The sequence below is a fragment of the Papio anubis genome, chromosome 1, assembly GCF_008728515.1.
Source record: "Papio anubis isolate 15944 chromosome 1, Panubis1.0, whole genome shotgun sequence".
Taxonomy (NCBI): Eukaryota; Metazoa; Chordata; class Mammalia; order Primates; family Cercopithecidae; genus Papio; species Papio anubis.
In genome coordinates, this window is record NC_044976.1 from 33,004,512 (window position 1) to 33,016,107 (window position 11,596).

The 11,596-nt window shown below is 42.6% G+C and overlaps 1 long non-coding RNA gene across 1 annotated transcript in view; it reads right to left on the reverse strand.

The window, feature by feature from the left end:
- Positions 1-10,998, reverse strand: part of LOC116275180 — a 41,159-nt gene extending 30,161 nt beyond the window's left edge. Inside the window, exon 1 of the long non-coding RNA XR_004184138.1 lies at positions 6,200-10,998. This is a non-coding gene — a long non-coding RNA (uncharacterized LOC116275180). The remainder of the gene's footprint in view (positions 1-6,199) is intronic.
- Between the last annotated feature and the right edge of the window lie 598 nt (positions 10,999-11,596).

Here is an 11,596-nt window from a genome sequence, read left to right on the forward strand (position 1 = left end):
CTTTCGTTTACCAAAAAAAAAATCTGTAGACAAAAGTTTGTAACAGCTTTACTCATAATAGCCAACAACTGGAAACAACTTTAATGAGGGAATGGTTAAACAAACAACAGTATATCCATGCTGTGGAATACTACTCAGTAATAGAAAAGGAACAAACCATTGATACATACAACAACCTGGATAAATTTCCAGAGAATTGTGCTGAGTGAAGTAAGCCACTCCCAAAAGATTAAATACTATACAATTTCATTCATATAACATCTTCAAATTAAGAAAATTATAGAAATGGAAAAAAAGAAGTAGTTGCCAGGGGTTATGGAGAAGGTATAAGTAGAAGGTAGGCAGGTATGGCTATAAAACGGCAACATGAGGGTGCTTGTGGTAGTAGAAATATTCTATATCTTGACTATATCAAAGTCAGGAACTTGGTTGCAATATTATGCCATAGTTTAGAAAGATGTTACCACTGGTAGAAATTAGATAAGGATGCATGAAATCTCTCTGTATTATTTCTTACAATTGCATGTGAATCCACAGTTATCTCAAAATAAAAGTTTAATTTAAAAATGTAATCATACAAAATAATTAATTCAAAAGAAGGCCGAAAAAAGGAAAAAATAAAGGACATACAGGACAAAGAGAAAAAAAATAACAAGATGATAGGTTTAAATCCAACTATATCAGTGCTTATATTAAATGCAAATGATCTAAGCATTCCAATTAAAAGAACGAAATTACAAAATTGGATAAGAAAGCAAGAGCCCACTATATGCTGCCTACAAGATACTCACTTCAAACATAAAGATATAAATAAATTAAAAATAAAAAGAATGGAGAAAAACATACCACGCAAATACTAATAGATAACTATATTAGTGGCTATATAAATACCGGACCAGCAGACTTCAGAACAAGGCATATGACTAGGGATAAGAGGGGCATCTCATAATATAAAGAGATAAGTTCAAGAAGATGTAGCAATCCTAAATCAGTATGCACCTAGTTACAGAGTCTCAAAAATACATGAAGCAAAAACTCATAAAATTGAAAGGAGAAACAGATCTACAATTATAGCTGGAGATTTTAGCCCTCGCTTTTCAGTGATTGATACAAGTAGACCAAAAAAAAAAAAAAATTAGTGAGGATTTAAAAGCCTCAAAGAATACTATGAAGCAACTCAACCCAACTGACATTTTTACAATTCTCCACTTATTAAGCACAGGGTATACATTTTTTTTAATTCACATGAAACATCACCAAGATAGACCAAATATTAGACCATAAAACCAGTCTCAACAAATTATAAAGATTTGGATCATGCAAATTATGTTCTTTGACCACAATTAAATTGAATTTAAAACTAAGAAAGGTACCTGGGAAAAACAAAACATTTGGAACATAACACAAAGAAATAAATCAAGGGTCAAAGAAGTTACAAGAAAAATTAGGAAATATTTTAAACTAAATGAAAATGAAAACACACACAAAATTTGTAGAATGCAGCTCAAGCAGTGTTTAGAGGAAAATTTGTAGCTTTAAATGCTTATATTAGAAAAAAAGAAAATACCAAAATCAATAATCTAAGTTGCTACTTTTAGAAGCAAGAAAAAAAAAACTGATCCCAAAATAAGAGAAAAAAATAATAAAGATAAGAACAGATGGCTTATGCCTGTAACCCCCGCAATTTGGGAGACCAAGGCAAGTGGATTGCCTGAGTCCAGGAGTTTGAAACCAGCCTAGGCAACATAGTAAGACTCTGTATCTATGAAAAATTTAAAAATTAGGTGGGCATGATGGTGTGTGCCTGTAGTCCCAGCTAATCAAGAGGCTGAGGTAGGAGGATCTCTTGAGTCAGGGAGGTCAAGGCTACATTAAGCTGTGATCATACTATTGCACTCCAGCCCGGGTGACAAAGAAAGACCCTGTCTCAAAAAAAAAAACAAAAAAAGAACAGAAGTCCTTATGAACAATAGAGAAAATCAAACCAAGCTGACTTTTTAAAAATAAATATAAAGATAAATAAAGTGGATAATCCACCAGCCAGATTGATCAAGACAAACAGAAAAAGACACAAATTACCAATATCAAGTATAAAAGAGTACAGATCCCATAGGTATTAAAGGAATAATGATATATCATGAATAACTTCATGCCAACAAATTCAACAATATAGATAAAATGGGCACATTATTTGAAAATACAAACAATCAAAGCTCGCTCAAGAAGACATAGATAACCTGGACAGTCTTAAATAAAGTTCATAGTTTAAAACCTTCCCACAAAGAGAACTCCAGGCCTACACGACATCACTGATGAATGCTATCAATTGTAAAGAAAAAGCATTAACACTTCTACACAAACTCTTCTAGAAAACAGAAAAAGAAGGAACATATCCCAACTTAATTTGCAAGCAAGCATCTGCCTGAGTAAAATAACAGATACTCACAAAAAAGAAAGAAATTACAGACTACAGCCAGACATGGTGGCACACGCTTGCAATCCCAGCTACTTGGGAGGCTGCAGCAGAGAACTGCTTAAACCCAGGAGGCGGAAGTTCCAGTGAGCCAAGATCATACCACTGCACTCCAGCCTGGGTGACACAGCGAGATTCCATCACCGCACCCCCAACACACCAAAAAAAAAAGAAATTACAGACTAATACCCTTTGTGAACACAGACACATAAAATTCTTATAAAAGTGTAGTGATATATAGAAAAGATAATACAGTATGAATAAGTGGGCTGATTCTTGGAATGCAGGATTGGTGTAACATTAGAATATCTGAAACACATGATCATCTCAAAGGATGCAAGAAAAGCATTTGACAGAATTCAACACTTGATGATTATAAACTCAGTTTTCTAAGAATAGACTTCCTCTATCTGGTAAAGAGTGTCTATAAAAAACCTACAACTAACATCATACTTAGTGGTAAATTAGGCAAGGATGTCTGACCACACCACTTCTGTTTAATATTTTACTGTCCAGTGCAGTGAGACAAGGAAAAGGAAATAAAGTGATATATCTTGTAAAGGAAAAAGTCAAATTATTTTTATTCTCAGATGACATCATTATTTAGAAAATCCTAAGGAATCTACAAGAAGATACTAGAAATAATAAGTGAATTTAGCAGGATCTCAATTTATAAGGCCAATATACAAAAATTAACTATATTTTTATATACCACAAAGGATCATTGGAATCAGAATTTTTAAAAACACTATTTGCAATAGCATTGAAATCATTTTTTAAAAAAACTAGGCATCAATTTAACAATATGTACAAGACCTCTACTTGGAAAGCTATGACACATGGTGAAGAAAATTAAAGATCTAAATAAATAAGATAGATACCATGTTCATGGATAACAAGACTCCATGTTTTAAGATGCTGGTTCCTCTGAAATTGATTTACAAATTAAATACAACCTCAATGAAAATCTTAGCATGCTTTTGGATAAAAACTGGCCTAGAAAAAGAACAAGATTGGTGTATATACCTTACCTATTTTCAAGATTTACTGTAAAACTACTATGATCAAAAGGGTGTGGTATCAACATAAGGATAAACATATAGAGAAATAAAACAGAATAGAATCCAGAAATAGACATATACATATATAGTCAGTTGATTTTTGACAAATATTCCAAAGTAAATCAGTGAGGTCAGGATTTTTTTTTTTTTTCATTAAATGGTGCTGGAACAATTGGATATGGAGAAAAAAATTAATGTCAGCCTATACTTCACACCATACATAAAAATTAAAATAGATTTAAAAGCCTAAACGTAAGAGCTAATAATATAAAACTTCCAGAGAAATTCTTGATTTAGGTAAAGATTTGTGACATTGAATTCTTAACAACACAACAAGCACAAACCATAAAAGAAAATAATGATAAATGGAACTCCATAAAAAGTATTAACTAAAAGACATGAAATGATGCTCAATACTAGTCATTAAGGAAATGCAAGTTAAAACCACAATGAAATGCCACTACAAAACCCTGTAGACAACCTAAAATGAAAAAAACTGATCACGCCAATAACATGCGTGAATCTCAAGAGCATGCTAAATGAAACAAGCCAAACACAAAAGATACCATGTAATTACATTTACATGAAATTCTACAAAAACAAAACTTTAGTGAGAGAAAGCAGATGAATAGTTACCAGTTTCCTGATCTATAAAGTGGAGGAATCATCTCCGTAAGTATCTACCTTCTTCACAGGGTTGTTGCAAATATTAAATGGGAATTAAATGAAATAACCTGTACAGAGCACAGTATCATACACATAAGAGTTCAATAATTGTTAGCTGTATTTTTAAATGATTATTATTGTGGTAGAGCCTGCTAGGATTCACTTACGTCATGTTACCCTCTTCTTCCTGACAATGCTGCTGGACCTCATTTCTAGACTCCTTGAATCTAGGAGAACTACACAACTAATTCTCACCAATAGAATTAGAGTAAAAATGATGTGTGTTACCTCTTAATAAGGTAGTTAAGGCTGCGGTGCCTTCTCTATGCTCTGTTTGCTGGACGATAAAGAGGATCCAATGGAGGACTCAGACCCTAGAAGACAATGGAACCACAGCATGACAGGGGCCTGAGTCCCTGAATGACTGCCTGGAGCAGAGCTGTCACCATTGCACTGGACTCTGAAATAAGCAAAAACCAAACCTTTATCGTGTTAAGCAATAGAGAGCTGGGTTTTTGTTTTTGTTGTTGTTACAGTATTAGTCTAACTAACCCAATATACCCAGATATATGTATAACCATACACAATACTGCTCTATCCTTATCCTTCCTACTTTGAACACAACTCCTCAAAAGCCGTAGTTCATACTGAGCTCAGCCTCTCACTCTTCAGTTTCCATTCCTGGCCCTATACTTGAACCTACATTTTTACTTCCTGTTACAACCTGAGTCTACAATCATTGATGAGCCAAATCTCCACCAACAGTCCAGGATGTTAAGTAGCACATCTTTATCGCTAGGCAGGGAGGCACAATCAAATGAACATGGCTTGGTGTTTCAAAGACCCAGACTGAAATCTCTGCTCTACAAAAAAGGCTAAGGCCATGTGATACCATCTCTCTGAGCCTCAGTGTCACTATCTATAAGATAGGGATAATAATGTCCTCTTCACAGAGTTGTTGTGAAGATTTCACTAGGTAATGGATGTGTAAGGACCCAGCACAGCCTCTGACACACATGAGTCTCTCGGTAGACCCAGAATTACTTTCCCAATTCCCAAAGACTACTAGAGCTGACCAGGCTCCCAGGGGCCAGCATACCATACAGAGAAGCCTGTGGATTAGTAGAGAGATGCACTCTCAGCCCCAGTAGAAGTGGCATCTGCTCAGCTCTCTTTCCTGTACCCATGGAAACAAAAGTAAGTACAGACCTCTTACTGGAAATACTGTAACAACTTCCTCTCAATCACACACTGACAATACCACCACCAACAGCAACAGTCTGATGATAGCTAAAATCTATTGGGTTTATTGTGTGGTACACTCCCCCTGAGAAAGTTGAGATGCTAGAAGTGCATTTAATTTTCACAATAATTCTATAAGGTACATATTCTACAGATGAGGAAAATAGGGCCCAGAGAGGTTATGTAACCTGCTGGAAGTCACACAGCCACCAGGTAGCAGAGCTAGAAATTAAATGTATTCATATGTTCAATCTTGCATTGATTGGGTCAAGAAATTGTTTCTGCCATGTGCCCTGTGCCAGGTCATACACCGGGCCTGAAGACACAAAGATGCAGAGAAACAAAATCCTCAAGGTGTCCCAGGGGAAACAGATCATGATTCATTAGCGACAGTCCCATGCAGAATGCAGCCTGTGCCGTGGCAATCCCACTCTGGCCCCTTCCCCCAGCCCTGCTGCCTCCAAAAGCTGTGGAACCCCAGCAGCAGCCCAGAGATGTTTCCTGAGGCTGCTGTTTTCCTTGGCCCTGAGGTGGGAGACGGTGTGCCCAACAAGGTGGAAAACAAGACAGAGGGTGGGGGAAGTAAGAGGACAGCAAATCTCCCCACCCCATCAACCTGTCTCTGTCACTGGTGGAAGCAGGGATCAGAGGGGGCTGCCTTTCCACCCACCCACCAGCCCGTCCAAGCCATTGTTCCCTTGTTGTGACAGGGGGTTCAACTGGGGCCCACGGACTGGGGGCTTCCTCCCCAGCTCACCGTGCTTGGACAGCTGGAGGAAACAGGCGGCTGGCCGGCCAGCTCTCCACTCCAACAACAACAGGCTGCCCGCCCACTGGCAGCCTCGCTGGGGGCCCAGCCTGGAGCCAGAGAGGCCACCCCACTCCACCCCGTCACTGGCAAAACATGTTTTCTTGTTTTCCAAAGGGGAGGAGGAGGAGTGTACCCACGCTGAGCAAACACAGACACTGATAAGCATGGACAGGCCTGGCTGCCAGGTGGGGCTGCAGAGGCAGGGCCAGGACCAGGCTGGCCCTGGAGGTCACTCTGGCCAGCCTGCCAGGTTCGGAGTCAGGTCGGGGGACAGAAAGCGCCTGCCACTCCAGGAATAAAGCACCCAACCACAAGCCTTTCAGAGAAAGAGAAGAGACTGCCAGGCCACAGATATAATCACTGACCTCAGAAGCACAGCAGGCTAGCCTTCAAGAGCTGGAATGCTCTATCGGGTGCCTGCTCCTCGGCCAGTCTCTATGCCAGTCCCTTTGCCAGCAATACGCTTTTCAGTGCTTGTAGAGACCATGAGAAGTATGGATTGCTGCCCATGGCCTTCTTCAGATAAGGAAATAGAGGTTTAAAGAGGCTGAGTGACTTGTTCAAAGTCACGCAGCAATTGGTACCCAATTGGGATATTAATTTTTATCTGTCTGACCACAGAGTTCATGTGCTTTTCACCATGCCCTGACCAGTCCCAGAGCCCTTTATATTTGTAGGAGTCTTTAGTTTACAAAGCACTTACCAGGTTATTGTATTAGTTTCCTAGAGCGCTGCTGCAGAAACCATCATCAACCTGCCAGAGCTGTATCTCTTATCAGAAAGCTCACAACAGACCAGTTAGGTTAATGTCTTAGTTTGGGATCCCCCCTCCTTCACCCAAAGCAGGAGGTAAAGATTTGAGTGCAAAATGGTTTATTTGGGGGTTGATCCCAGAAAGCTACCATAAAAGAGATAAAGAAAGGAGGAAGCCAATATAGGGTGAACAGGGACTGCTGTGGACAACTGGGGCTCAGTCCCATTAGGGACATCGTGGAGACAGCACAGAATAAAATCGTCCCCCAGAGATGCCATCCAAGCCATTGTTCCCCTGTTGTGACAGGGGGTTCAACTGCGGCCCATGGACTGGGGCTTCCTCCCCAGCTTTCCGTGCAGGAAGCTGGAATATTTATCCACCACTCCTACACATCATTGGTTGAGAGCTGTCCCCCGCATCTAAACTCTCTAAGCTTCCAGACTGCTCCATGATTAAGCTGAGTATGCTCCTGTATCCAGAGAATGTCCTCAGGCAGAGAAATGCAAGTTGACAGCTGTGCAAGGATGGTCAGTACCGAGAGAGTATAGGTAGGACACTGACAGCCCTGCCACTGTTGGTAAAGCAGGGAGCATCACCCCAATTTGTAGATGTAACCCTTGCTCCCCCAGGCCGCACCATCTCCATACCCTGTACACAGAGAGACTCTGGCCCCATTGATCCCTCTTTAGCTCGAAGGAAAAGAATGACCTCTCTGCAAAGGTCATAGCTCCTGCAGCCAACCTCACAGCTCTGAACACCACCAAGGGATTACGTCTTGCTGTCCTTGCCAATTCCAACCCTGCCCAGAGAGAGTCCATGTCCTTTAACTCCACTTCACCTCTGTCTTCCATTCCTATCCATGACCTTCCCCTTCAAAAGGCTGAGGCAGTAATTATTTTCCCTCTATTTGGGGGAGGGTCTTAATAGTACTGTCCAGGAAGCAAATAATCAACTCTCAAACACCTTTCAATCATTTCTCCAACTAGGCCCAAGGGCTCTTGTACAAACAAAACCCCTGGTGTCCACCAGCTCAGGGCCAGAGTGTCCATGTATACCAGAGTGCTAGAATGAGGCCACACCAAGTGTTTCACTGCACAGATGAAGAAAAGCTCTAAAAGCCAAGTGATTTGACCAACGCAACACAGAAAGCTATCCTTCGAGTCCAGGTCTTCGGAAAAAAGGCAGGGTGCGTCCTGCCCCTGGAGGTTTATAACAGATGCTAGAAAGGGGTGCTTTGCTTTTGCTCTACCATCTGCATGTGTACAGGGGCGTGCCAAAGTGGGGGATGGGAGTGGTCAACCCAAGGTATGGGCAGTAAGGGGGTGCACTGTCTCTAGCACATTTAAAAAGAACAATAAAGCTGCCTAAAACTCAGACAGCTTTTTATTTTCACCATGCACTGGCAATTCTAGAGGATATTAGTGATAAAATAACCCCCAAAGGTGGGCTGCTCCCACCAATCCCCCAGTGCACTGCTGTACTGTGCTCCTCCTCTCCTTTACATGACCATGGCAGATATTACCAATCAATAAGGTCTTTCTCTCCCACTGAAGTGGGAGCCTGCCTCAAAATCCATCTTCCATGCATTACTTTAAGCAACTGCATTCTGAGCTGGCATTGGAACTGATCTCTGGTACCTAAGATCCCTGGAAGCTAAGGGTCGCCCAGGCCCTGTTCCACAGGCTGTTCTCTAACTAGACCCCATCCTGTCAAACTTAACCCAACCCCCCATACCCCCTCTCTGATTTCACAGTCCTCCCTCATCTTTCCTTACTATCCTCAGCTCTATTTTTGCTCTGTCCTTATCCAACTCCACACCTGCTTCCTGCCCCAGGACACCTAAGGCCCTGGCCTGAGAATTCAATCCAAAAAGGCTTGGCCTCCTGCCGGTCTACCTCTGGGCTGCGCTCTTCCTCTGGCCAGACAGCACAGCCCCACAGGGACCACTGGAAGGTGACTCCTCGCCTGTGTATTCTGTCATCAATCCAACCTTGAACCCACTGGGGAATCCCCTTCAGGGAGACCAGGCCTTCAGTTCTTATGACTGTCTGAAGTTATATTATGGATTCGCCTATAGGTTTACTATCTGTCTCCCTCCATTGGGAAGTAAATTTCAAAAGGGCAGTAACCTGGTGTGTCTTATTCCCCAGTACCTACAGCAGTGCCTAGAACATGGTAGGCACTCGATAGTCCTCGGTTGAATGAGGAAGTAAATGAGTTTTTGGCCCAGATTCACCTAGGGGAGCCCCCACACTCAGGATGGCTCTGCCTCAGGATGTAACCCCTGTAACAGGCACACCTGCCCTTCACCCCATGTAAAACCTCAATCCCTTCTGCCACCCCATCCTCTGCCCATCAGCCACTCCTGTGCTCTCCTGCCTTCCCTCTGTGCTCTCACCTGTCCTCTGGTTCTCTGCAGTCTGGGTCTCTCCCCAGTACCTGTCAAACCAATCGGCAGCCCCAAGAATGGAAAGACAGGAGGTGGAAGGGCAGAGTATTTGAGGGCTAGGACGCTCAGATCAGACAGGCCAAACCAGCCATGTGACTCTGGGCTGGTTACTCAACCTTTTTAAGGTTCAGTGTATCTTCATCAACAAAATGACAAAAGTAGTAATACCCATTTCAAGAGTTCTTAAGGGATTAAAGACGGAGCTAAAATATACCAGATGTGTAGTGAGTACTCAGTAATGTGTACCATTATTCATACTAAGTTAAAAGGCTTTTACAACAGTCCGGAGGAAAACTTCCAACCCACTCAGCTTCCCCCACGGCTTATAGGGATATCTGAGAAAAATGTGCACAACTTAGGCTTGCATAGAACACAGGTTGAAAAACAGTGGTCTAACCGCCACTTATTTTGCATTGCATTAATGTCCCTAATTCTTCATCCCTCCCTCTACCCACAGGCTTTGTCCTAATGCTTTGCAGTTTATCTCACTGAAGAGGTCGAGTTTATTTCCTCACCTTTGAATGTGGCCTGGCCTGTGGCCTACTCTGACCAACAAAATGCAGTAGAAGTGACGATACCAGTCCTGAGTCTGGGCCTCTAGAGGCCTTGCATATTTGTATCTGCTCTCTTGTGCCTCCACCACAGCCAAGAGAACAAGCCTGGGTGAGCCTGAGAGAGAATGAGGGATATGTGGAGCACAGCAAAGCCATCCTGGTCATGCCAGCCACGGCAGTGTAGACCAGCTAACACCAACTAACCCCCAGACATGTGAATGAGGCAAACCTGCCTGCCCTGTGAGCCATAAGCCCTTACTGTTGTATAGCGCTGAGGTTTTATGGTTCTTACACAGAAAAAGCTGACTGATACATCATCCAGCCAGGTATTGGACCCCATTGTGATCTAGCCTCTCTACCAAAAGCTGACCAGCTTCTGCTCAAGCAACCTCCACCAACAGGAATCAGATTACCTTTAGAGGCAGCCTACTCCAAAACTCTGTCTATATTTTGACCTAAAATCTCTCTATTTGTACTTGAAGCCTTGAAACAAACTCCTAGATCCACACAAAAGAAGCCCAGTCTCTCTCCTAGGCCCATCTGTGTGTTCATTTAGAATCCATGCAGAATGCTACTGTAGGTGCCCATTCCTGCCTGTGGGGACGGCCTCTCTGAATCCTCCACTGTCCCTTTGTCTCTAGGCCATCGTCTCTGGATTCTAAGTCTGGAACCAAGATCACATACCCCTACCCAGCAGCCAGAAACAGGGAGGAGGAAATATCTTGCTCCCTGTGACCTCCATAGTGAGAGATGGAGCTCTGCTTCCCTCCAAGAATCATGAGATTCCTTTAAATCAAGGAGGGAGCTTAGGGTGCTAGGCAGGCAAAGTCAGGGGACAAGTGTCAACAACAGTCCCTAGCCTCAAAGACCTTACATTTTGGAGTAGAGGTGAGGAGGGACCTTAGAGATCATCTATTCAACATTTTCCAAAGTGTTATTGTAACCACAGCAGACAATTCCTGTTCAACTTTTTTTTTTTTTTTTTTTTTTGAGACAGAGTTTTGCTCTGTCCCCCAGGCTGGAGTGCAGTGGCATGATCTTGGCTCACTGCAACCTCTACCTCCTGGGTTCAAGTGATTCTCCTGCCTCAGCCTCCAGAGTAGCTGGGATTACAGGCCTAATTTTTACACTTTTAGTAGAGTGTAAAAGTGCCACCACACCTAATTTTTATTTATACTTTTAGTAGAGACTGTTGGCCAGGCTGGTCTCGAACTCCAGACCTCAAGTGATCCGCCTACCTTGGCCTCCCAAAGTGCTGGGATTACAGGTGTGAGCCACCAAGCCAGGTCTGGTTCAACTTGCATGTAAGAAAGTTGTGAGTTGGTTTTGAGTCTGTCAGGGACCCTCAGGTCACATAACCAGAGCAGGCCCAGATGAACCAAGCGTGCAACCACAGGGGGATCCTAAGGGTTCAGTCCGAGGAGTGGGGATTGAATTCAGAAGCTGATGCTGGCTGGGCGCGATGGCTCACGTCTGTAATCCCAGCACTTTGGGAGGCTGAGGTGGGTGGATCACGAGGTCAGGAGATGGAGAACAGTCTGGCTAACATGGTGAAACCCCATCTCTACTAAAAATACAAAAAAATT